The sequence below is a fragment of the Hemicordylus capensis genome, chromosome 3 (assembly GCF_027244095.1).
Source record: "Hemicordylus capensis ecotype Gifberg chromosome 3, rHemCap1.1.pri, whole genome shotgun sequence".
In the NCBI taxonomy this organism is placed as follows: Eukaryota; Metazoa; Chordata; class Lepidosauria; order Squamata; family Cordylidae; genus Hemicordylus; species Hemicordylus capensis.
The window spans coordinates 245617475-245643011 of NC_069659.1; the positions used below are offsets into that span (position 1 = coordinate 245617475).

The window sequence follows — 25537 nt, forward strand, 5'->3', positions numbered from 1 at the left end:
CATTTGACAAAGTTGCCCATGATATTTTGGTTAGCAAACTGGTCAAATACAGACTAGCTGATAGTCGCACCAGATGGATTCACAACTGGTTCAAAAACTGTACTAAAAGAATTTGCAGGGGCTCCCCATCAAGCTGGAGGGAGCTTTTGAGTGGGATTCCACATAGTCATTCCACATTATCCCACACTGTAGTCAGACTATATCTAGAATACTGTGTCCCATACTGGCTCATTCTAAGTCGGAAGCAGATAAACTGGAATGGGTACAGAGGGCAAAGAGAAGATAGTAAAGGGTCTAGAAAAGAAGCCCTATGAGGAAAGGTTGAAGGGACTGTGTATGTTTAGCCTGAAAAAGTCAAGTCTGAAGGGAAGACATAATATCACTTAATATAGCACAATTCTGTGTGACAACCTGAAGATCTGTCACATAGAAGAGGGCAAATATTTGTTCTCTGCTGCCTCAGGAGGCAGAACTAGATGAAATTGGATTAAGTTGGAGGATTGATTTCAGTTCAACACTAAGAAAAACTTTTTAATGGTGATAGCATTTGGAAAGAAATCAGTTCCCTTGCGGAAGGCTCTCTCTTGCTGGAGGTCTTCAACTTAGTCTGGACAGCCATCTGTTGGGGATCCCTTAGCTATGATTTGCTGCATCAAGAAGGGGGTTGGACTAGGCCTCCACACCTCTTGTTAGCAGATGCCCCCCCCCATTGGGAAAATCTATCTCTGGCTTTTTGCAAGAAGCATGGCATAGTTGACAGGTACTATAGAGGAAGTTGGCCTCTGCTTGAATCAAGCAGCATTGTCATGCAGAACTAGACCAGTGCAACAGCTGCCTAGAAAACATAGTGCATCCCCCAAATCATGTGCATCCTTGAGTAAGCTTGAGTTCCTGACACAACAAAAGAAGTGTCAAAAGCATGTGAGGCTGGAGAGCCTTTAACCTATTCAGACACTCTGGAATGCAATCAAGATCAACTCTCTGAACCAGATGTGCAGGTTGGTCATAATAGAGCCCTTTTGTTCCATACTTCCTCTGAATAGCTGCTACAACATCCATTCCCTCTCAGATTTGATCCACTTTTTCAGGCTTAAAACCTGAAGTTTCCCCATCTTTGGGATTCATGAGAGGACAGAACCCTATAAAAGGCCCTGTTTCCCTAAGACACATATGGAGCTCAGTAGAGTTTTAGTGATGGATCTTATCTGCTGCTGCGGGATCTTGGTGGCACCAGCTGCCAGCTACTGCTCCAGAACACCCACCCAGACAAATACCCAATTCTGTACTCACCCATTTCCCCCTGTCTAAGCTGAATCACTGGCTGGTGAGCCTCTAAGTTGGAGGATGGGGCTATTAGTGGGTTGAGAATCATTGCTGAGCTGAAAGCACTAGCCTAAGCACTCCTTGCATGGGACTGTTGCAGGAAGACCTGCACTGGACTGCCTTGGACACTCCTGGAAACCACAGTCCTTGAGTCACTTTCTGAGTGGGCTTGCCATGTGACAATCCTTGTTCCTGACTACTTGAGAGGTCCTAGACTTTGGAACATATCCCTAGAGAGAAACCTCTGAGGCCAGGTAATGCATTACATGAGCTTGCCACAGGCTAAGCCCTGCATCTAACTTCCTGGGAACCCCCAGTGCTCCTCTTTGCTATCTTGGGCACACATAGTGCCACAGACCTTGGTGCCTTGCTGTCCAAATCCCACCTGGATGGGGCCAGGCATGGTGGAGGAGCAAGGTAGAAGTAACTATCTGAACCCCACCTGGCTGGAGTAAAGGAAGCAAGGCAACAAGGCCAGGCAGTAGCAAGGCAACTCAGTACCACAGCCAAGCAGGAAAGTATGTGTGGCTGAAGTAGGAATCAGAAGGTCTTCCTCCATCTCCAGGGTCCATCCACATGCCACCAGACAAGTGTTCTGTCACTGTTACAGCTAGGCTCAGTGGCGGTACTCCCAGTGGTGATGCTTGTGGTCTGGCAGCAGAGATTGGATCTGGGGGTTTGGGGCTACAGTCCTCCAGACCTTGAGGGACACTGATAGGTGGTAGAGGGCTCTCTGGTTCTGGATCAGGGACTGGGGTCTCTGACACAGGTCAGCACCCCACTGCAGCTCCTTGCTCTCCTTTAGTAGAACCTTTGTGAGGGACTCCAACCTTCTCCTGGGTGAGAAATAATCCCTTTTGGCATCACATAGAAAATTGCAGCTATGTACAGGTAACAAGCTGCTCTTTCCCTCCATGGTTTATTTTCTCTCTTTTCCCCTGCCCCTGCTGCCCACATTCCAATGCCCACCAGACACTAGGCTATTATAGCCTCCCCTCCCTCCCTCCTTATCTCATTCCTAGGAACTGCCTTCTCTCCCTGTTCAACTATGACAGTATCAAGGATGTCAAATCCCCACCATCTGCATTGTGCCTTTGTTTGATCAAAACATTTTATTTCTTTGTTTCAAAAGCCCAGTCTCTGAGTCTGTTGCCACTCTAGAGTGCCCTAACATTGGCATTTGCCTGTGTCCAAATTGTGACCTGTTTGATATGCTTACTTGTAATTTTGCTTTTCAAGCTAATTCCCCCCGTTTGTTCTAAAAGCATAGATACAAACATGGGTAGTGCTCATGTGTGAAGGAAAGTGTGGTAATACTTTCTGATTCTGTGAAAAACGTTAGGGTTGGGGGTAGAGATGAAACATGAGGCAGCATTACTCAGTGGCCAAGAATTGCACCAGAGGAGGGAAGGGTGAAATACAAATAATAAACCAGACCCAGAAGATCCTATTGGAAGCCCTAAGAGCAATGTCGCATGGACGTTTCCCCATTTGACTTAGGTAGTTGGTTTGCATTGTTCCTTTCTTGCTTGTGAATGTGGGTGGTGGGGGTGGGGGTGGGGACAGTGTGTCAGCAAATGAGAACTTCAAGAGCCTTTCCAGATGGAACATTTTTGCAAGTGCAAGCCATGATGAATCGGTGTGCCGATATCCAAGCTGTTGGCTCCTAGTCCAAATGGACTAGCAGAATCAACGTGAACGACACAGTCTCCATACGAAATGAGACAGGGAAAATATTCAGGGATGATTGGTGGATGTTTCCTTCACGGGAACAAATGACTGGAGAGGTTTTCATGAATGGACAATTTACTTGCAAGTCCGAGACCAGTGTTCTGTAGAAAGGAGTGGGGGAAGAGGGAGGGAGGGAGAGCACAGCCTGGGACTGTGCTGAGTTTTAGCTGGAGTTGACTAAAGCTGAGGCACCTTTGGGATGCATTTATTGTCTTTGGGATACTGCTGCACACTAAGCAGTGTTAGGAGCATTTTTTTCTCCCAAAGTGCACTGCCTATATGTTTGTAAATAAACAGATATTATCAAGACACCAGTGTTCTCCAGACTAAACCTTTCTAACTTTGCCTCTGCTATGGGAAGCAGGGAGAGACTGAGGAGTATTTTTATTGCAAATTGAAGGTCTTTATTGTTAAAAATAACCTTTTGGCTAAAGAAAATTTGCTTCCTAAGCCATGCTGATGAAAGAATAAATGATCCTTTCATTTGCTAACACTTTATAGGTGCATTTTTGCTGATACATCAGAGTTCATGGCTCCTTTGTCCGTTCACAGGCATGGCCAAATGCCAAGCTTATGCAAGCAGTTACAGCAGTAGCTTAAGCTTTCAGCTGCAGCTGGGTAGCTGAATGACGCTGTCTTATTTTCGTCTCCTCAAACCCATCGCTCTTAGAATGAGCTCATATCTCTGGCTCTTGATAGGTTTGAAAGTGGCCTCACCCGGCACAATCTTGCAAGGCAAATTAATGTATTTTAATGTCAACGTTGCTATCAGAGATTAGAAATTGTGTGTGTAGCCACAAAGGAAAACAATCAACAGAGAACTCTGCAGAGGCAAACTGAATATACCATGTTATAAAACAGAATGTTCCTTTCACAACTAGTTTCTGAAAGGGTCTAATCTTAACCATTATTTTATTAAAAGAAGGCAATAAACATGTGGAGGATTGGAATAGATTCTCTAATTTTAAAAGAGCATTTCTCCATTTTAAGCCATTATCTAGGAGATCTGGTTGATGTGTGTAGGCAACAGAGGCATCCCAAAGTCTTGGGTGTCTTTGGGTGAGGGAGGCGCCAAATGCTGTACCACCCCACCCACCCCAGCCTCACCACACCAGGGCACACTCCTCACCCCTCTCTTTCCTCCTGCCAAGGCATATTTCCTCTCCTCTCCTCTCTTCCCTTCCGGTCCCCATCCAGGGCAGACCTACTGGAGATGGGACTGCAGCTCAGTGGTAGAGCAGAAGAAATTCCCAGATGCAATTTCTGCCTCCTCCAGGTAGAAGACTCCTGCCTGAAACCTTGGAGAGCCTCTGCCAGTCAGGATAGACAATAATGAGCTAAATGGACCAAAGGTCTGACTTTGGTATAGGCTTCCTATGTTCCTTGCATATCCCCTCTTCCTCTTCTCCCATCCCCAGGATGAGCCTTTTCTTCCTAACCGTCCCCCCTCCACCATGTCACACTATCCCCTTTTCTCTCTCTCCCTTCTGCCAGGTGCACCTTCTCTCTTCACTTTCTCCTCCCTGCCAGTGTCAAGGGGCACTTTCTCCTCCACTGTTGGGGGAGACTCTGAGTCACAGGTGCTGCCACTATTGTTACTGCTGCTGCCTTAGTGACCAGCACCTCTGGTTTCATCCTCCTCCTCCTTACTAAGGATGTTGTAGCCCACCACCAGGGTCGTCCTTAGGGTGGGGCATCCGGGGCAATTGCCCCTAGCCCCACACTGGCACAGGCCCCGCTTTGAGCACATTGCAGGGCAACCTGCCCTCCTCTCTCCCCCAGTCCCAGCCACTTATCTTTCCCCACAGCCCAGCCGGAGCCGATCTTTTGTGTCTGTGTGCAGCTTGAAAGGCTCCCAGGCAAACTGCTAGAGCTCCCCCTTTCCCGCTTCTCAGCTGTTTGGTAGGTGAGCGGGGCTTCCAGAGAGGCCTCCATGCAGGCTTCCTTGAAGCATGAAGCTCAGGAAAGAAGCAGGCAGGCAGGCAGAGAATGTCCAACACCAGAGCTCTCTGCAGACCCTCTACCCAGCCCAGCCCAGCCTTAGTAATGGAGGTATGATGTGATTTCCTTTTTGTGGTTATTCCCCCACTCCTTGAATGTTAGGGATTGGCTTGCCATAGGACTTTGGTACTGAGCAGAGATGTAGGGCAGGGTGGGAGGGATAGCTATCTTTAAATTGAAGTGGATTGGACAAATGTTGGTTTTTAATCCCCCCCCTTAATTTGAAAAAAAACCCATCCAAAAAGTCCAATAAGTGGCTTGCTTCATGGCAGAATATTACAAAAATGTATGAAACTGAAGCCCCCCCCCAGACCATCATTCCACCCCCATATGGAAGAATCTGCTCTTTGCCTTCATTAAAAAAGGGTAAAATGCCCCCCCACACACACACACTTTCTGCCCCAGCCTTTAGATCACCTGTCCTGGAATGACATGGCATAGGGCTTTGGTATTGAGCAGAGATGTATGGTAGGGTGGGAGGAATATGTGTCTTTAAATTGAAGTGGATTAGACAAATTGTTGGTTTTTTAAAAAACCAACCCATCCAAAAGGTTCTGTAAGTGGCTTGTTTCATGGCAGAAAATTAAAAAAACTTCTGGAACAAACAATATATTGTTTGTTTGTTTGTTTGTTTGTTTGTTTGTTTGTTTGTTTATGAATGCACTATGCTCAAGTAGATTTGCAACCCAGAATGTCTGAGAACTGTAAAGCATGTGTTGTGCTTTTTATTTTTATTTCTTTAGAAATGCATTTTATGTCCAAGCTGGTTGGACATGTCTCAAAACCTCACTCACACTATTTACACTGTATGTCATCACTCAGCATGATTCTGTAATGATATGAAATGTTAAGGAGGCCCCACACATGCTGATTCACCCCTAGCCTCTAGGGATGACCCTGCCCACCCCTCTCCTCTCTCTCCTCTCCTCTCCTCTCCCAGAATGAGAAGAGTAAAGATGAGTGTTGCAGAGTGTGTACTGTCCAAGCAGTGTAGAGCACAAACACTAGTGGAAATTTTAACAGAACCTTACTGAGCCCACAAAAGGCACTTAGAGGTGAGTGAAAAACATACTGATTCACACAACCACTGACAGGAACAGGAAGGAGAGTAACAGAACTGTTAGGGACATCCAGAAACCCCAATCAACAACAGAACACAGGAAGGATCCAAGAAGGAATTTCCTCCTTTACCATCACTATAACTCCTTGTCACAGTGCCCCCTCTGGACTTACAGCAGATTATGTGCAAACTTTATGATTACAGTGTACTGGCACAATAGCATCTGGGGTGGTAAGACTGAGGAACTATTTCTGATATTGCAGGTCTTTGGTGTGTGAGGCAGTAGCAGTTGATTTAGGTGGGATACTAGGGGTGGGGGCTAAGGGATGGGGGTGTGCAAACAGGTTCGAATCTGAACTGGTTCAATATTGAATCAGTTTGGTTCGAAGGTTCAGGGTCAAGCCGAACCACCCCTAGTCCGGCTTGACCCCAGACCAAACACCACCACCCCCAGTTCGGGGGTTCATCGAACATTTTTTACTTATCCACTCCAGGGGGCTTATCCAAGGTGGTGGTGGTGGGGTGTCTGTGGAGGTTCCTCTTCCACTGCCGGCCTTCCATTTTTCAAAAACTGCCCAGTTTGGGTGTATTTGGCCCTTTCCAAGCCTATTCCCCGGCATGGTGGTCATTCTGGAGGCTGCCACACCTGAGCAGTGGGACCCTGCATTAGGGATTTGCACGGAACCACAGCAGGGCGGCTCGAAGGTGGCGGGGGTTCAGCTTTAAGAGTGGGAGAGGGTGCACTTACCCTTCCTGCTGCTTTTCCCACACCGGTATCCGTTTTTTGAAAAGCCCATTGGACCGGCAGCATACTTCACTGCCTCCCCGTTGCCCCCGTTTTCCAGATATGACTGTAAGTCTCCGACGTGCCTGCACATGCCGGCACAGATGCACACACATTGCGCACGGTCAGGCGCATAGGAGACTTCTGGTCATATCCGGAAAATGTGGGCTATGGGGTGGCAGGGAAGTATGCTGCCGCCCCGATGGGCTTTTTATAAAATGGACACCTTTTGCTTTTCTTTTTCGGCTTTCTTCTTGTTGTTTACTTCTTAATTAAAAATATATATTTAAAAAATTCTCATTATGATGATATTGCTTTATACTAATTTTATGCTGATTTGTTTTTCTTTTTCAGCTTTCTTCTCGTTGTTTACTTCTTAATTAAAAAAAATTTTTTTAAGGATGCCAGTGGGGGGAAAGCAGCGGGAGGGGTAAGTGCACCCCCCCACTCTTAAGGCTAGACACCCCCCCGCCATCGAACCGGTTCTGTGCACATCCCTACCCTGCATGGCCGGGTCATGACCCAGGCCACACAGGGTCCCACTGCACAGGCATGGCAGCCTCCAAAATGGCTACTGCACAAGGGAATAGGCCCGGAAAGGGCCACAGTCACCTGAACTGGGTGATTTTTTGTAAAAGGAAGTCCAACTGTGGGAGGGGTAACCTCCACAGACACACACACCACCTTGGAAAAGCCTCCCCCCCCCCCGGTGGGGGTTAGTTAAAAAGTAAAAGAAAAGGTTTTTTTAAAAAGTTCAATGACCCCCTCCTGTACTGAACCGAACGGGGGGCGGGTTTCAAAGGGGGCCAAAATTAAACTGACCCAGTGCTGTTCGGTTCAAACTCGAACCAAACCAGGCCAGGTGGTTTTATGCACACAAAGGAGAGCCAAGAAGATCAAGATAGGAGAAGAGCAGGAGGGGGTCTGGCTAGGAAGTGTGCGGAGAGTAAAGTGCCTTTTACTTTCAGTGTGGCGGGAAACCCTGATCTTATGGTATTTCAGCTCCAGCAATATTGGGCAGAGAGATTGGGCAGATCTGTGGCATCACTTAAATTAAGGTAGGGATAAAAGCACCCCCAGCACCCCTGCTAAGAATTTGGAATTCCTGCTCTTTAATCCTGGGTGTATGGCCGGAGGGCGCTCTGCTATTAACAGTAAGGCAAGCAATACACTCTGCCATTAATGGTGGTAGAAAGAAAAAGGCACTCTGCACATGTGGTGGTAGAAAGAAAAAGGCACTCTGCACATGTGTTGGCACCATTGTTAGTTATTCTTGGACTTTTTCTTCCACTATTAATTGCAGAACTCTGTTTCCTGAATTACTGCTAACTGCAGAGTGTCCTCCTTCCACACACTCAGGACTAAAGAGCAGGGATTCTGGGCAGAGGGGGTGGTAGTTGTGGGGTGGTATCCCTGCATTAATTTAAGTGGTGTCACAGATCTGCTTGATATCTCTTGAGCTGAAGTACCATATCATCAGGGTCCCCTCCCCAAACAAGTAAAAGGGCACTTTTCTCTCCCCACACTTGCTAGCCAGCCCCCTCCTGCTCTGCTCCTATCTTCATCTTCTTGGCCCTCCCAGCTCAGGGTCTTCTCCCTTTAGGAACAAGGGAGAGACTCAGGAAACACAGCTACCTTATCTTTCAGGGTAACTTAGTATATTTACTTTACATACCCTTGCAAAGAAGCTGTCTGTAGCTTTCCTTCTGTTCCCCCCAACACTCCAGCCTTACCCCCAGGATCACTAGAGATGGTGGTGGCGAAAGCTCAGTGCCCTGCCCCCCTTATTCCCCCAGATCAGAGCTGCCACTGCCTCACACCCCAAAGGCCTGCAGTATCGGAGAGAATTCCTCAGTTCCCCCACACCACCAGCAGCACCCCACCCAAATCAGAGCTGCAACCTCCTTGTTAATTGATAGCAAAGTTGAATGAATTCTCCAATTCCCAACGATGTAGTTTCTCACTTTAATGATTTTGGGGCCTGTTAGTTGGCAGCAAAGAAGAAGGCAGAGGAAACCCAGCAGAATAAGGTGCAGTATCCAGTGCCCCTGGATCCAAAACTTTCTCTTGTAGTGATGTGTGAACCAGCTTGACCTTGAGCCGGTTCACCATCAAATTCTTCCAGCTTGAGATCGAGCTGAAGCCTCCTGCCCCGAGCTGGCTCAGGGCCATCTCGGGGATTATAAAGTAGGGAAAACAAATTTTTAATACACTCATCGCCTCCAGGTGCTGCTGTCATGGCCACGGGGGGGGGGTCACCAGTGGCTCCCCCTCCCCCCAGTCTCAAATGGCCTGATTTGGGCAGTTTTCGGCCTGTTCCAGGCATCTCTGCACTGGTGGTGACTATTTTATAGGCTGTTGCGCATGTGCACTGGCCATCTGCGTGACCAGGTCCCACAGTGCACATGCACGGCGGCCTTCAAAATGGCCACCGCCAGCACAGAGAGGCCTGGAATGGGCTAAAAATGGTCCGAATTGAGCCATTTGAGACTGGGGGGGAGACCGGGGGGGAGGGGGAACCATCATAGACCACTCCATGGCTACAACTGCACCCCCTGGGCATGGTGAGTGGTTTGGTTTTTTTAAAAAAAATCTACCTTATAAACCCTGAACCCGCTCAAATTCAAGCTGAGCTGGGGGCTCTGTTGTGGGGTGGGGGGCAAAAACCGACATACCTGGTTCAGTTCGAGTCCAGTTCAAACTTGAACTGAACTGGGCAAACGAGTTTTGTGCACGCCCCACCCACTGGTTTCTCAAGTTGAGGCAGTCGCCAGGAGCACTTTTTATCAGCTTCAGTTGATTGTCAGCTACATCCATTTCTGGAGGTAAATTACCTTAAAACAGTGGTGCATATGACTGTAACCTCCAGGCTTAACTACTGTAATGTACTCTACGTGGGACTGCCTTTGTACGTAGTCCAGAAACTACAATTTATACAGAATACAGCAGCCAGATTGGTCTCTGGGACAACTTGAATGAACAATCTAAAACTGATTTTAAAAGAACTGCACTGGCTACCGATATGCTTCCGAGTGAAATACAAAGTACTGGTTATTACCTATAAACCCCTTAATGGCTTGGGTCCAGGGTACTTAAGAGAGTGCCTTCTTTGTCATGAACCCAGCTGCCTATTAAGATCATCTGGGGAAATCCGGTTACGGTTGCCACCAGCTCATTTGGTGGCAATTTGGGAGTGGATCTTCTCTGTGGCTGCCCTGGGGCTTTGCAATATGCCCCGTGTCAAAATAAGAGCATCTCCATCTCTGATTGCTTTTAGAAAGTCCCTCAAAACACACCTGTTTTCTCAGGCTTTTAACTGAAATTAATTTTAAGCTCTTTAATTGTTGTTATCCTATGAAATTGTTTTAATTTCCCCCCCTGAGAAATTGTTTTATTTATACTCTGTTTTATATTTGTTGTTTGAAATTGTGTTCGCTGCCTAGAGATACACATATCAGGCAGTATATAAAGATAGATAGATAGATAGATAGATAGATAGATAGATAGATAGATAGATAGATAGATAGATAGATTTCTTCTTTGTGTCTTTGGCTGAGTAGGTAGCTCCCATCATCTTCTCTTTCTATCTGTATTCCCAAGTAATGTGTTATGTTTCCCCAGATCTTTGGTTTCAAATTCTTGATATAGTTCTTTTATTATTCCAAAGTCCTCCTTTCCTTGTTCAGATATTGGCAGGTCATTCACATAGATCAAAGACCCATCTGTTGCCCCCACCCCCACCCCGCTTTTTATATATATATATATACACACACACACACACACACACACACACACACACACAAAGATTTACTTTACTTCTGAGGGAATTTTCATTTATGGGCACCTCATTTATTTTTGCATTCCAAGCCCTAATGGCCTGTTTAAGTCCATATATACTCCCCTGCTGAGCAAAAAAGCCATATTTTAAAGTGCCTTAAAATGTGCCTCTTTATTTATTTGGGGGAAAGCAACTGGCCTTATCCACCCCCAGCTCAGTATCCCTCCAGTGGCTGTTCCTGGTGCCTGTCTTATGTGTCTTTTAAGACTGTGAGCTCTTTGGGAACAGGGGCCATCTCATTCATTTATTTCTCTGTGTAAATCACTTTGGGAACTTTTGCTGAATATTTAAATAGTCATAATAGTAATATCTAGAGGCAGTTCCCATGATCAGTGGGAGCTGCCTGGAGAGGGTTTGTGGGGAGAGTGGGCTAAGCCCATTCCATCACAGCTCCATCACGGAGCCAGTGGGGGCTTGGGAGTTCGGGGGCCGCATGCCCCTCGGAAGCTCCAGCATGCCCTGCACGAGTGCGCAGGGCATGTTGGAGAGACTCCCGAGCTGGGAGACAGCTTTTCACCTCCTCTCCAGGGGTCTCCTCATGAGTTGCTGTGGTGTGGAGCCATGCCGCAGCAACTCAAGATCAGAAAAACTGGGTTTACGGAGCGCTTGCTCCCCAAACCCGGTTTAAGTGCCAGGCTACTTAAGCGGGTGATCGGCTTAATAACCGCCAGGCTTGCAGCCTCATACTCTTCAATAATTTACATACAAGGTCTGGTCTTTCTGCATCCTTGAAACCTGGTGGCTGTTCCATGCAGATATTGAAGATGTGTATTTATTCCTCCTATAGCTATTGGAGTCTTGAGTTAAGCTGAAGCAGCCTAGAGACAGGCTTTGCCTTTGTCCCATTAGCGTTATCTCTTCTCTTCAGAGATAGACTTCAGAAATACAGACCAGGGTTTTCTCTCAGTATTATAACGGAATGCGAGACAATTCACACAACCCAAAATCAACTCTCACCACATGGCCAATTCAGTGCACGCAATGTAATCTGATGATATGACAAAGGTGCCTCATCACTCCATCACGTGCTCAAATCTGTATTCAGGATATGCTGAGCTAATCAGGAAAAAATGCTCCCTTTATTGCACCCTTATCTGAGCCTATGAAAGAGCAATCAGTGGCTATTTCACTACATGAATAGAACATTAATTACATGAGGTGGTATGTTCTGAATCAGTTAAGAATTTTACAAGAAAATCGCAAATGACAACAACTGCCTAATGTAATATTATTGATTTTCATGTAAGATGCTCAATTGATTATGGAACATTCTCTGTAATATATGGTTGTCTTATTATGCACATTATTCTTTATGTTACATGGACTTGTGCAAGCTGTGATTGCTGTCAGGAGCTGACAGGGCTAGCACTGGGAGAATTCGGCTCTGTGTAGAGCCACTCCAACCAGGTTGGAGCAACTTTCTGAGCAAGGAAGTATTGTCAGGCTCTGACTAGACTGGCCCTGCTCACCCAGGATGGCCTTAGGTCCCTCCCAGGCAAAATGTTTCCTGGTTTTGCCCACATTTTACCTGGGCAACAGTTGTTCCCTGGATCTACTCTGGTGTCCTCATCTTATATTCTCTGGCCAGGGCCTTTTTAAGACTCTGAGAAGCCCGGTGGCAGAATGTTCATTTGAGACTCCCCCTCCCACTTTCTTCTCTCTGGCTGACAAACTGCACAACCTTTCACACATGGTGACATTTGTACAAGAGCACTGTTGTGCACATATAAAACATACACAGAGTTGCATGACAGTGTGGCCATTATATGCCCCACTGCATGTGTAACATTGTGCAGTACGTCAATTGCTGCACACAGTTGCATCCTGTGTCAATGCAATAACACCAAATATGAAATAACTCTTGATCCTAGGGTTATATTTTAAATAATTAGTTTTACTATCCTGAATGAAGAGGATCGATCTGATTATTTCTAACACTGAACCATACTTTGGATGCCCCTCAACTCTATGTGTGGGGCCAGGGGCAATTGCACCTCCCCCAGTCCCCCTAAAAAGGCCCTAGCCATGTTCATTTTGGTGCTGGTGGAATGGAGCTTATCAATATCCATTTCTGCCTGGGCAGTGCTAAAACTGTAAATGTGGTATATGCTTAGAGTGTCAAACTAGAGCTGAGATTATCCAGGTTCAGATCCCCACTCAGCCATGAAGCTCATAGGGTGACTATGGGCTACTTGCAATCACTGAGGCCATTCACACAATCAAAAACTATGTTCTACCTGGGCTGGGGAGCTGTGTATGCTCCCAATTTTCAGTTGTGTGGAAGCAAGGTAAGAGGAAAACCTGGGTAGAAGTGATTGTGTGGAAACAAGATAGGAGGACAACCTGGGTAGCTTTCCCCCTACCTTTTATTTTTATTTATTGTTACATTTATATACCGCCTTTCATTAAAAACAATCTTGTGTGGACCTTGCTTCCACACAAGCACTTCTACCCAGGTTTGCCTCCTACCTTGCTTCCACACAACCAAAACCTGGGAGCACACACATCCCCCAAACCCAGGTAGAACACAGTTTTTGATTGTGTGAATGAACTCATTCTCTCTCAGCCTAACCAACTATTGAATTGCTGTAAGGATAAAATGGGAGAGGGACAATTTTTTTAAAAAAAAATGATTTATATACCACCCTTCCAAAAATGGTTCAGGCTGGTTTACATCTTGTACACTTACAGTCTTGTACACTGCCATGAGCAACTTGGGAGTAAGGTGGGATTAAAAGGTAAGAAATTTATTTACACTTCTTTACAGAGTCTTGCACTAGAGAGTTAGGAATTGCAGGATAAATCCTCACTGGAAGAAGCTGAGCCAACTGCTATGGTGGAAACTAATATCAACAATGAACATAAATCAACAAGGTTATCCCAGTACTAAAAAAATTATTCCCAATTAAAAGAATAATGTATTAAGAACTATAGACTGGAAATAAAACTAGTAAATGTCTTGGATGGGGAAAGATATAACATTGTTCAGATGGACAAAATGGTCTGAAAATATACTTTTGCTCCTTAAAAGATCATCAAGAGTTGTCAGTTTCATGAAGTGGTCCTGCAGCATGTATGGTCTGAATGTACTACTTGCTTCTGTTGTAGCAACAGGGAAATAGCCAATACATAAGACACGGTGACAAAAGATTCAGGGATCACCAAAAACAGTTGATTGGAAAAGAGGCGACTATGGAGAGGTTTATAAAATTATGCATGAAGTAAAGAGAGTGGACAGAGTTACATTTTTCTCCCTCTCTCACAACACTAGAACCAGGGGTCATCCCATCAAACTGAAGACCAGGAAATTTAGGACCAACAAAAGGAAGTACTTTTTCACATAGTGCATATTTAATCTATGGAATTCTCTGCCACGGGTGATAGCTTTAAAAAGGGCTTAGACAAATTCATGGAGGACAAGTCCATCAATGGCTATTAGTCTGATGATTATAGGCCATCTCTCTAGCCTCAGAGGCAAGATGCCTCTAAATATCAGTTGTAGAGGAGCAACAGCAGCAGAGAGGGCATGCCTTCACCTCTTGCCTTTGGGCTCTTAGAGGCATTTGGTGGGCCACTGTATGAAACAGGATGCTGGACTAGATAGGCCTTAGGCCTATCCAGCAGGGCTATTCTTATGTTCATATGGTCCCCCCACCCCAGAACTGTTTTGCAATATCATCTCTACTTTTCTTTCTTTTTTGCAAGATAATATTGCTTAGTATTTGACGTTAATTATGAGAAGTTAGGAGTGGTTATACCTGAACTAGATCAGTGAAAGACTGGTTACAGGCTAACAAAGTGAGGCTTAATCCAGGCAAGACAGAATGGTCCTAGTTAGTGAGACTCCTGATCAGGGAAAAAGGCTTCAGCCTGTTTTGGAAGGGGTTGCACTGCCCTTGAAGAAACACTCTGACACTGTTTTTAATTTGTTTAATGTTGTTAATCATCTTGGACACTTCTATAAGCAGAAAAGTGGCATATACGTTTCTTAGCCAATCAAAGTGTAGTGATGATACCCATATGCATTGCATTCTTTTCAAGAGATGAATAATTTCCCAAAATACATGCACTAACCTCTTCCCTACTTCAGACTCCATCTAGTGGTAGTTAAAATACATTTACAGAAAGAAGAGAGGAAAAGAGGGAGCTTGAAAACAATAATGCAGTGGGACATTATGCATTATATTCACTGGGTCAATTATCCTGCCACTCCTAAGATTGACAAAGTATCACTCAAGACAAAGCTTCCTATTGTTTTTAATAGCTTGTTTTTACATCCAAGTCAGATGTGCAATAATAACACTCTTGGAGGTTTACTTGCAGAAGGTTGCAGTTCAAACAAAGATCAGAGTCGAGATGAGTTTTGGAAGGTCATTAATTGTAGAAAGATTGTTGCCAGGTGAAAGAATCTGTGGCTTTGCTAATCATGAAACAGTTCAGACTAAGCACTCATCTTGTTCTTGGTAAGTCTGGGATACTAACTAAAAACATAGGGCAGAACTGCTTACTCTGGATTGGCTGAGAGAGAGAGGACGTTCTCCAGGTGAATTTCCCCAGTCCATCACCAAGCGTATTTAAATAATTCAGTGGTCTGTGGACAAAAGCTCCAGACAACTACACAAGCTTGTGGGTAAACGACACAGCAATAGTACATAGTATTCCTAAAAGATGAATACATAACAACATAATTCTCTAGTCTGCATGCATATCCCTGTTCTAAACCCATGATACCCTTGTGGCAGAACATTGTGTATTATATTTAATGGGTCAATGCCTCTCTCAGTCATGAGGCAGGAACATCCCAACAATATAAATTTTATGCATAATACTTCCATAAACTTCCATGTTAATATTTTAAAGTACAGTGCCATAATACTGGTCCATTCTTGTGTTGTTTAGTTATGGAAATAACTAAGGTATGGATAACTGTGGCAAAGTCTGACTTTTCCTGGAAAGAACATAGTTGGTATACAAGCCTTGAATTGGAAAAAGGCAATCCTAATCATTGCTGCCACCTGTGCATGGGCATCTGGGGAGAGAGGGACAAGAGGGGACAGTTACACCCCTCCCCCCATGGATTGGGCCAGTTCCCATTGAATTCAATAGGACATACTCCCAGGGAGACGGGTATAGGATTGCTGGCTACCCCCTCACTCCAGGAAAAAGTACTGCAGATGTCCATGCACCTGAGCCTCTAAAAGCAGCATCTAGTTATGAACATCTCCCAAGTTATGAACCTGATTCTTCAGGCAAGTGCAAACCCATCCCAAACAGTCTCTTCTACTCCTAAACCCACCAACAATTAGTAGTTCTATCTTGTCTAGCTTATATGTTTCCTCTCTTGTCCAATTTCTCACATTCTTCAAAATTACCACAGCTTCCCTGATGAAAATAAGAGAGACAAGCTGATGTCATCTTGATGTGACTCCTTAGCCTAAATCTCTGGACAACTTCATTCAGCAGCTTCATGTAGAAGTTTAAAAAAAACACATGTGGGACAAGGTATAACTCAGCAGCACCCTAAATGACAAAAAACTGAGCAGAAGTTCATCAGCACTTTTTAGGAACTATCTTCCAGGAATGAGCAGAGTAATTTCTCCAAGGTGAATCAGGTGATCTGTTGTATCATTATCTGTTGCGAGCCAAGGAGAATCAACAGGCTCACACTCCCCCTCCAGTCCATCTCCTGGCATGAGTGTTTTACTGGGGTGGCCAAAGCAGTTTCTATACCAAAACCAGGCTGACCACCTGACTCAAAGGGGATTTGGATAAAAGGCCTGCCTAAGTTGTGGCCTACCAAGTCAAATTTAGTGCTCCAGTCACATAAGGCCTGCCAGCACATAACAGTTGCTTTTGTAAACAGCAAAATCAAGAGATTTATTGAGTACCTGGTGGGCTTCCATCGATGGTTGGTGGGATGGATTTGGCTTAGTGGGCCACAAATTGAGTAAGCTTATAGTCAATTGAACAATCAACTATAACTACCATTCATAGTTGCCATCTTGATTGCAGAGGGGGAAATGCACCCAAGAAGTATGGTATTTTTAGGGGACTACTTTCTGCTACTGTAGCAATGTGCAAACTTTAAAGTTGCTTAATTCTGTTCACCAGAAAAGGTAAGTTACCTTCCAGTTATAGAGACTTTAAAGCTGAGTATTTTATGTTATCTAATCATTTCAGCAGCAGTGCTGCTTTAAATGCAACTGTAAGGAAAATAATGATATTTTAAAAATTACTATTGGCAACATGAAAAGGAAGTAACTCATAAAATAGTTAAAACATGCATTATGTGTTGAAATAAAAATAGAATTTCATATGATGATATTGTAGCACGCTGTCGTACCTGTGACTCATTTCTAATTATAGATCATTTTTCACCAGGGGAGGGAAAGCTGGGAATTTGAACCAAGCACTGGCATGTTTTGCTAGCCTCTAAAAATTTTAATCTAAGATTTCAGAGAGCCTTTATCTCCTGTGGCAACTGACCTTGCATAGGGAAATATGTCTTATATCCATGCACACAACTTAGGGTATTTTTAGGCACACATGAAAGCTCCCTAAATGGAAATCAAAACTACAACTCCCTGCCCCAACCCAGAGGTATCATTTCTAACCACTGCCATTCAGATGACACTTAAGTCATGCATTCTTAATTGTATTTGTCTCATACCAAGCTAGCAGACTTTGCCTTTGAAGGTTAGCATGATACATCATGTGCCTGTCCAACAGTAAAAAGCTCAGAATTGCTTCCTTCTCCCACCCCCAGTACAGAGGGGTTCCTTTGTTGGTCCCAGCAGGTAGGTAAAGTCACGTGTATAATACTTTTGATCAACTGAGCTTGGTTCATGAAGAACTCTGTGAAAGTCGAAAGGCCTGCAGGTTCTTATACCAATCTGAGTTGGTTTCAAACAAGAGACCATGTTTCCTTTTTTGGACATTTCTTGCACTAGATAAAAAGGAATAGTGATTGTTTCCCTTTACTTTCATAAAGCCTTCTTGTCCCAAGAATTGCATGCCTGGTATATTTTTCACACTCAAAGGGCCATCAAAGTAAACCCTGTTGTGCACCATGTGGTAATGGTCTACATATGATATTAACCGCCCGTCTGGATCACTCACCAGGAAGGTTCTTGGTGTCCAGGAGTTCTGGGAATCTGGAGCACACTCAGGCTGCTGCCCTAAGAATACTTCCTAGGAAGTAAATCTCTTTGATCTCAGTTGAACTTTCTTATGATAGTTAGGATTCTGCTGCCCGTGGTTTGCTAAGTTTTACAAAGCACCTGGACTATCTTATTTCCTTCAGAACATCTAATTAGCTATATGCTGCATGAGGCAAATTCATATCCACGTGCCCCAAATTCATTACACCTGAGAAGCACAAGGGAAATCCAGCATGTCTGGGAGGGGATGACCAATTCCTCACTTCTGAAAGGATGAATGGACAAGAGGAGGGGACCATTCAAGAAATGCAAACTAGGCATTTCACTTGGAAAGAGGACATTTTTCTGGGAAGCATGGTTCCCTTGGTTGGCTGATGCCTTATTTTTCACACCTTGCAATGCATTATAACATAGTAGATAAAGGCCCATCAGTGCTGACAGACAGGAGAGAGTGGAAGAATGGAGATACCAGTTCTATTCTGCAACCCCACTGACTACCATTCCATGATTCTCTTGATATTTCCACTTACTGTATTCTACCAAAGAAAACTACAGGGCTCTGTGGGCGCCAGGAGTCGGAATCGACTTGACGGCACACTTTACCTTTACCTTTAGAGCCACACTATTTTGATCCACCCCTTGCTCCACTCCCTATAATGTCAGCAGCTTCAGTGATGAATGGGATAGCAAGGAACATGCCAAGTGTGGGAAACAAAGGTCCTCTCCCTATCAACATCCTGGGGGCTACCTTTAGAAGGGAGAAGAAAGACATTATTATTCCTGACTGATAATGTACCTGTTGGTCCACCTGGTGTCAGGAGTGGTAAGCTTTGCTTCCCCCACACCATTGTCCCATGGCTCATCCCCCAATGGCCATACCATTTGAGGATGGGGTTGTAGCTCAGTGGCAGAGCGTCTGCTTTGCATGCAGAAAGTTTCAGGTTCATTCCCTGGCATCTCCAGGTACAGCTGGGAAACACTCCTGCCTGAAACCTTGAAGAGCTAGTGCCAGTCAGTGTAGACCAGGGATTCTCAGCGTTGGGACCTCAGATGTTATTGGACTTCAACTCCCATAATCCCCAACAAAAGCCCACTGCAGCTGGGGATGATGGGAGTTGGAGTCCAATAACATCTGGGGACCCAGTGTTGAGAATCCCTGCTGTAGACAAACAAGGGCACAGCTAGCTACCACTGAGACAGAATGGGCAAATGTCATGGGGCTGTGAGTGCCCACGGGCCACCTGCTGCTTCCCCTCCCCCACCCCGCCAGGGTTCTTGCACCCCTGCATTCAATTCAGTGCTCAGTTCCAGCTCATGCTAGCCACTCTCCGGTTGTGCTTTCTGGCTGCTCTACAGCAGCTGCACCAGATCAGAAAGGCAGAGCTGCCCCCATCCCAGTGAGAACAGGTGGTCGCTTTAAGACAGATCTGCTCTTTCTGGCTTTCTACAACACTCAGGTTGTTCTTTCTGGCTGCTCTACAGCAGCTGCACTGGTAAGGCAGAGCTGCCCCGAACCCAGTAGGAACAGGTTGTAGATTGTGAGCCCTTTGGGGACAGGGATCCATTTGTTTGTTTGTTTGTTATTTCTCTGTGTTAACTGCCCTGAGCCATTTTGGGAAGGGCGGTATAGAAATCAAATAAATAAACAAGCAAACAAACAAACAGGTCGCCACTTTAAGACAGGTCTGCTCTTTTCTGCTATCAGGGCAGCTCTGCTTCACTGAGCTGGCACGGTGGGCTGTGTCATCTTGGTGACATAATCAGGATGCATTGGCTTGACCAAAGGGCAGCTGCAGCTGGTGCAGAGTTGGGACCACTCATGGCCATCAAGCAGGTCAGAAGCACTTGCATCCCAACAGATAGGCAATACCCCCCCCACACACACACACACACCTGCCTGGTGAAGGTGGGAGCGGGGATACAAAGGCAAGGGCCCATCTTTAAATTTTGTTCCAGGGCCCTCTCCAACCTTGCTACACCCCTGTAGACAATACTGAACTAGATTGACCAATGATCTGGCTCAGTATAAGACAGCTTCCTATGTTCCCCAAGTGATGTGCTTTTCTTTTCCCCACTGGGATTAATGAGTCATGCTAGCCATTCTGGAAGAAAGGCAAATATTCAGAGATGCTGTTAGGGTTAGAGTATACACTTGCTTCTACTGACCCCATCAAGAGCCTTAACAATCGTCTCCCCTGCTCCATCATTTGAAAATGCGTCAAGATCTCAAAAAACTGGATATAGCCTGAGTCTACAAGCAGAATGATCTCTCTCTTTCCCCCTGCACATTTATTAAAGGAAAGACAAAGTAACCAGAAGGATTTGGGAAAGGATATCAAAATTCTCAGAATATTTATTTAAAATGTGCACAGCTGAAAGTGGTATGAAAAGGGCATTTCATTGCTGTCTTTGAGGTGTGCGCACATAGCTTGTGTCATACAAGTTTTTGAAAATCTACAAAACTTATTTACTGGATGGAAGTGAGAATAAGATGAATTTAAACACCATGGGCTATTAAGCCTCCATTATAATAATTTTAGCACTCTAAAAAAACCTACCATCCATCTCCAGCCAATAGCCGTTAATGGCTGATTGATGAGGAGATACTCTGCTGAACAAATTCACCTTGTTCAGTGAACCAAATCATCATGTCCATAGCTAATTTTTAACAGCTGATTTCATGCTTCACCAAAAGGTCACATTTCCCCAGATAATTAGGCAAATGAAGGAAGTTCTAGTGAGGAAATGTCCTATCAACATACCATTACAGATGCTGACTGACTTCCCCCCACTCTTATTACACTGATTGCCTCATTTCTGTAAGGATGTTTCTTCAGTGGGAGCGAATGATAAGAGATGGTCGCTCAGAATTTATCTGCAGTTTAGTATGCAATACCCCTTGGTGTCCCTCCAACAGAACGAAGAGGGCAGAATAACTACCCCCACACTGCAAAGAGGATAGGAATGTGAATTGAGAGAGACAAGGAGTACTAGAAACAGCATAGAAAACAGGGTTACCTGAAACTGGCAGGCCCAGCCTAAGCTGCCAATCCTATCCTGGGGCAGCAGATTCTCTTTCCCTTCACAGCTCCAGTCTGGACTCCATGCCACCGCCCCATCTCTTCCTATTTGGTGGCAGCAGCGGCACTTAACATCCCCTGCTCCTGCTCCAGTTTCCAGCTGAACTTGTCCCTCCACTTGCCCTGCCTTTTGAAAGGGTGGAGGGCAGGGAATGGAACCTTCCTGCCACTCCATCCCCCACCCTCTGCCTTTTTAAAAGGCAAGAAGACAAGTTCATCCAGAGCCTGAAGAAGGAGCCGGGGTGACAGTATTCATGAGGATGGGACATTGGACAACTCAGTTCGGTGGGGGTGGGGCACCTGCTGCCTTCCCCAATCCACTGCCCAAGGAGTCCTTTCCCTCACCTCCTATTTATCTATCTATCTATCTATCTATCTATCTATCTATCTATCTATCTATCTATCTATCAGATTTGTACACTGCCCCAACCTTTCATCTCTGGGTGGTTAATAGCATAAAACAAGTTAAAAACATATACAAAAAACTTAAAACAATTTAACAATTTAAAAATAAACCAGAAATTAAAACCTAAACATTTTAGGAAGCTGAGAAAGCTTGGGCGAAAAGAGGGGTCTTCAGGTATTTTTTGAAAATTGCCAGAGATGGGGAGGATCGTATCTCAACAGGGAGCGCATTCCACAATCTTGGGGCAGCGACCAAGAAGGCTCATCTCTGTGTAGCCACCAAACGAGTTGGCGGTAACTGGAGATGGACCTTCTCAGATTACCTCAATGGGTGGTGGGGCTCGTAGTGAAGAAGATGCGCTCTTAGATACCCAGGGCCTAAGCCATTTAGGGCTTTATAAGTTATAACCAGCACTTTGTATTTTGTTCGGAAACCTATTGGCAGCCAGTGTAGCTCCATCAGTAAAGGAGTAACGTGGTTTCTCCAAGATGACCAAGAGACCAACCTGACTGCAGCATTCTGAACCAACTGAAGTTTCCAGACTACGTACAAAGGCAGCCCCACATAGAGCGCATTACAGAAGTCAAGTCTGGAGGTTACCAACAGATGTACCACTGTTCTGAGGTCATTGATCTGGAGAAACGAGATGGGCCAACCTTGGAAACTGGGGGTGCAGCACTGGGGACAGCTGGGGGTGCAGCACTGGGGACAGGGATGTGCAAGTTGCTACCAGCTACAAGCATGCTTGTTTGCTCTCTTTTGCTCTACTACACTTTGCTTGTATATCTGTAAATAAAACTAATATTACAGCACCATCTTAAGTCTCCAGTGCTCTCCCATTCAAAAGAAACAAAATCCTGTAATGAAATCAAAAAGAAATGAAACCCTGGTGGTGCCCAAGAACTCTTCACTGCTCAAAGAACTGGGGGCGGGGGGGCAAATAGCAGTGGTATGGTCCTGCAGATGGCAAAAGATATAATCCATAGCCCTATCTACAAGTTAAATCAGGGATGGAAGAGGAGGGCGGGGAGAATACCATCAGCAATGCTATTTCTGAAGATCAGCTTTCCTGCTTTTCATTTATGTAAGAGCTTTACTTGTATTGAATAACAACCCCAAAACATAAGCATATTAGATGAACAACTAGATTTGTTTTCCTTGAAAATAAGTTATATATGGGGGAAAGGTCTTTAAAGGGCATGCATGAGATAGAGAACATATTTTCTGGTCATCCCCAACAGCTGTCAGAAGAGACAAATCCACACCAGTTTCCCCATGTATTCTATTACAGCATATACACCAGTAATCCCATAAATTAAAGAGGAGGAAAGGGAAGGTGTGGCCTTCCTGGTGCAGTTTTATTTGTGAAAACTGTTGTCAAATAATACTCTATCTGGAATGGATTCAAAGTATGCTCAGACATTCCATCTGTATAACATGTGCTTGAAACCCTAGGACAGGAGCTCAGATCACTAGCATATCCCTATCCTGACATAATGGGGTAATTTTGCTAGCTTTTTTTTTTTTTTTTGGTCCATACTTTGGAGCTGGCAAAATTATTATGCTGTAATAACATGAAATGCTTGTATGAGGTTTCATGCTGCTTTTCAAGAAGTGTTGTTCAGCTTACCTCCTTGAGGAGTAATTATTTATTCCTCTGTGATGCTCACATGGGGCATCCTGGGTGCCAAGGGGGGGGGGCAGGGTAGGAGAAGGTCTCTTCTGGTGGTAGAGACCCCCTAGCCTTGCAAAATATATAGGATGGGGTTGGAATAACTCCTTCCTCTCCCATGTCCCTGAAGCTGCCCCTGTTAAGGTTTTGCATGGACACTGCCCTCATGTTCTCTCCCCCAGAATAACAAAGACTTATGAAATTATGAAATTTATTATTTCATAATACATGAAACTGTTCTGGGGTGCTGACTAAACACTCCAGTTGGGTTTTTTGGGCTAACAGGGGGAATCAGCATGACTATATGAGACAGTTCATTACAATGTCAATTTGTGCAAAGTTTAGGTCTGGAAATAATGAGAAGACAGAAATATGGTGCAATCAGATTTATTTAGGGATAATCAGGATACAGGAAAATAAAAAGATTTATTAGGCAAGGTGAGGAGGCAATAAAATCTTAACTAACAGTATTGACTAGAGTTTCGCGTAGAGATGTTTTAGCTTAAGATCCAAATTGTCAATTTATTCGCTTAAGGCTTTACTTGAGGAAGGACCCAGATGCAAACTTAAAGAGGAGAGAGAAGAGAGCAAAGAGATTTAGAAGAGATAGACAGTTAGTATCACTGGTCCCAATCTGTTGGTGTATTGGATGCACTTGCAGGTTGAAGTGTGCAGGTAGATTTCCTCGCAGAGGCAGAGCAGAAAGGCAGGAAAAGAAAGGGCAAGTGGCACATTGTTGCCATGCACGAGATAGAGAACCAGGACAGTGTTTGATTCCAGGATAGGTCCAGAGTCCTTCTCTGAGGTCTTTGTTGTGTTTTCCCTCCTTTATCATCATTTCCTCCTGCTGACCATGTACTCCTATTTGACCACGAGTCAATCGATGGTCACAAAATAGACCAGGTCAAACAATTTAAATATTTAGGGATGACCTTCCAGTCTAATGGCTTTAAGAATGCGCACATTAGCTCAATGGCCGAAGTGGCTAAGCGCAATATTGCAGCAATAATGAGATTTTTCTGGTCTAAGGGGGGGGGGGGATTATATCCCGGCAGCAATCAAACTTTATAAAATCAAGGTGGTTCCCCAAATACTTTATGGAGCCCAATTGGGGATGCATGCAAAATTTGGCGAACTAGAAAAAATCCAAACAGGTTTCTTGAGGAAGTTATTTGGCGCCCCCAACTGTGTGTCCAACGCGGTGATCTGCTCAGAGGCGGGCATTCTCAAACTGGAGTCCAAGGTCTGGATGTTATCAATCAACTATTGGATAAAACTGCATCTTTCCCCAACAGGATTAATCCCCAAATTACTGGCAGCAGAGCCACAAGCTTCCTGGTGCAAGGAAATAACGCACAAGCTTTCCTGCTGCGGATTATCTCCCGCTTTACTGTTGGAGGCTGGTACGACTACAGCTCGCAAATTGGTGCAGCAAAGACTGATTGATATAGAAATACAAAATGAGAGGGCTATTTTACCTCAATTTTACAAATCTGTACAGCTAAAGACAGACTTAAACCCAGCTACCTACTTGTTTACGATTACTCAATGCAGTCATAGATGGGCTTTCTCTAGGGCGAGGTTTAACGCCTTCCCTTCAGCACTTTTATATGGGAAGTATAACAAATTGCCCTATGAAAAGCGCATATGTCCTTGTGGCCAGGAGATCGAGTCAATGGCCCATATTTTATTAAAGTGCCCACTTTACCAGGATGTAAGGCAGCAATTAATCCATCCCTTGCTAAATAATTTGAAGGGGAAAACCGGGGATCTTCTTTTAAAGTACTTATTAGTCGATGAAGATTCAGTAATCTCCAGAACAGTTGCTAAGTACTGTTATGTGGCTTTTAAAATAAGAGTCTCAAACTCATGAGGGTATTCTTTTATGGTCACTGACCGTAAATAAATAAAGTAAAGACCAGGAGTACAAATAGGTAAAATCATGCCCTGGGACAATGCAAAGCTCATGGTCCCTGACTGCAGGGGCTGAAAATTGCATGTAACAAAGAAGTTCATGTTTGCATGAACCAATCAAGTGGATGTGCTCTTTAAGAAACACAAGATGGAATGGCTGGTTGAGAGATTGCAGTGTACTGAATGGGTGAAGTCAAACACTTTATCTGAGACTGGGACATTTCTTATTGGGAGAGAGATAGGTTTTCTTTCCTTGTTAACGACCCTACCTCTGGTTCCTTGCTAGCTCATTAAAGTCGTAGTAGGAGACTGAGGGTGTGCTGTGCTTATCTGGGTAGTTGTAGGAGCTATTAGCGTGGCTAATCCCATTGTGAGGGGAGTTAGCTATTTCTCTTGTGAAGTTCTCTTTGACTCGGGTCTGCTTGCTAGCTTCCTGCTTGTTGCAAGAGAGGTCATTTGTTATTCTGACCTTGGGCAGTGTTAACCCCATGTTTGCTTGTTTCAAGAGACCAAATTGCATAGTTTGCCAAATATGGCCATTAACAGAGTTCATGATCCCGTGAGCTCA

The 25537-nt window shown here is 44.7% G+C and overlaps 1 protein-coding gene across 1 annotated transcript in view; it reads right to left on the reverse strand.

Moving 5' to 3' along the window:
• Window positions 1-21051, reverse strand: part of LOC128351019 (uncharacterized) — a 43254-nt gene extending 22203 nt beyond the window's left edge. The window contains exon 1 of the mRNA XM_053310095.1: window positions 20916-21051. The gene's annotated coding sequence lies outside the window, so the exon portion shown is untranslated. The remainder of the gene's footprint in view (window positions 1-20915) is intronic.
• Between the last annotated feature and the right edge of the window lie 4486 nt (window positions 21052-25537).